At 32.9% G+C, this 2,422-nt stretch overlaps 1 pseudogene; it reads left to right on the forward strand.

Moving 5' to 3' along the window:
• The first annotated feature begins 1,203 nt into the window (after positions 1 to 1,203).
• Positions 1,204 to 2,140, forward strand: LOC109703282 (olfactory receptor 5H2-like; annotated as a pseudogene).
• The last annotated feature ends 282 nt before the right edge of the window (positions 2,141 to 2,422 follow it).

Raw genomic sequence — 2,422 nt, forward strand, 5'->3', positions numbered from 1 at the left:
TCAATACTCAGTGGTCTCTGTTCACTCCTTGTCTTACTAGTCTTTTTCACCATCTCAGCCTCCTTTTCTTGTTTCTCTTTTGACTTTCACTGGAACCACCTGGACTCTATTCTGCAATGAGAAATGATTTTGTTGAATTGACTGTAACAGAAATTCTACTGAAACAGGACAATAAGCTTGAAAAATGGTCAGGAACAGAAGGAAGTGAATCTCAATTTTAAGTAACTACATATCGACGCGATTTCTCTTTTACTGAACATGAATAGCAGCGACTCTGTATTATGAATTCTTTGCACTTATGACTTTGTCTTCCTCATCACTTGCAATGGCATTATCATACATTGCCTAATCAATTTACTTGCATTTAAATCACCTGGGGAAGGTTTTTAACAAGCAGATGATTAGAACTTACTTTTAAAGTACTGAACCACTTTCTAAAGTTTTATCTCACAATATTTTGGATAAAATATCCCCAGATTCAGGTTCAGGTATTTCTGGGTCAGAGTAACAGCTTCCTGGTTAACTCTGATGACCAAATCTTTGATTCCAAGCAACTAATTTTCTCCATGACCACATTATTATTTTAAAAAATAATTTCCAATGCCATTACATGTTTTAAATTTTTAATGCATAAAAATGATTAGTGTATTAAAATTGACCACATCATTCACTTGGCATTCAATTTGTTTTGTAATTCTGATTCATAAAACACATTTTCCCTGACCTAGCATCTGTGATCTAGATACAGTATTTTTTTTTAAATTTTATTGTTATGTTGGGTGGGGTACATTGTGGCATTGCTAAAGTTCTTACAATGTATGAAAATATATCATACTTGAATTAACCCCCTCCATCATTCACCTTTATACATCCTGCTCCCATTCCTGGAACAGTTTCAACAGGTATTAGTTTTCCATTTACACACAGTATTATCGTAGCATATCAATGATGTCTCCACAAATTCAGCAGATGCTTAGAAAACCTCTAAATTAAAAAAAATCTGTTAATCCATTTCCATTTTAAAAAATTAAATAATTGGATTTATTATATTTATTCGATCTCCAAAATTGTTTCAATCAATTATAGTGCAATTAAAAAGTTTAAAGAGCATCTGTTAAATTTCTACACTTCCAGTTTTCACTTTATAACCCCTTAGTGAATGCTTTCTCAATTCACTACATTTCATTTCAGAGGGCATCCAGTGAGGACATGGAAGAGGAAAATGTAACATTGCTGACAGAATTTGTCCTCACAGGACTTACACACCAACCACAGTGGAAAATCCCTGTATTCCTAGTGTTATATGTTGATATATCTGATCACCATTGTGGGGAACCTCATGCTTATTGGTCTCATATGGAATGAGCCTCACCTACATAGCCCCATGTACTTATTCCTTGGGAATTTAGCTTTTGTGGACACTTGGTTATCATCCACAGTGACACCAAAGATGCTGATCAACTTCTTAGATAAGGACGACAAGATGTCTCTCTCAGAATGCATGATTCAATTTTTTTCCTTTGCAATCAGTGCAATCACAGAATGTTTCCTCTTGGCATCAATGGCTTATGATCGCTACATAGCCATATGCAACCCTTTATTCTATCCCATGATAATGACTAATAGACTATGTATCCATCTGTTAGCTTTTTCATATTTACGTGGGTTTATTCATGCTTTAATTCATGAAGGACTTTTATTCAGATTAACCTTCTGTAGTTCCAACATAATACATCACTTTTATTGTGACATTTTACCATTATTTAAGATTTCCTGTACTGACCCTAGTATTAATTTTCTAATGGTTTATATTTTCTCTGGTTCAATTCAGTTATTCACTGTTTTGATTGTTCTTGTCTCTTATGCATTTGTACTCTTTACCATTATAAAGAAGAAGTCAGTCAAAGACATAAAGAAAGCCTTCTCTACCTGTGGAGCCCATCTCTTATCCGTGTCTTTATATTATGGCCCTCTCCTCTTCATGTATATGCATCCTGCATCTCCACAAGAAGATGATCAACACATGATGGATTCTCTATTTTATACTGTCATAATTCCTGCATTAAATCCAGTTATCTACAGTCTTAGAAATAAACAAGTCATAAATTCACTGACAAAATTTTTAAAAAGAAATGTTTAGATCTCTTAATAATATTTTCTCTTTTTTTATTCAACTGTTACAAAATCTTATACTGGCATCAAGTGGTGACATTTGGTCACTTTTCAGTTTTTTTCAATTTTAATTGAGGTAGAATTTTATTTAACTAATATGTAAGTGTCCCATAAACTCCTTAAACATTTGTGTATGTATTTTAAAATATTCAAGGACTTTTAAATCAAATTTTATTGCCTACTAGAATAATTGTAGCAGAAAGCAAATGAAAACATTTTAGTGATTTGTATGTTCTGAATTGTGGTTTCC

This window comes from Castor canadensis, chromosome 5 (genome assembly GCF_047511655.1).
Source record: "Castor canadensis chromosome 5, mCasCan1.hap1v2, whole genome shotgun sequence".
NCBI classification, from domain to species: Eukaryota; Metazoa; Chordata; class Mammalia; order Rodentia; family Castoridae; genus Castor; species Castor canadensis.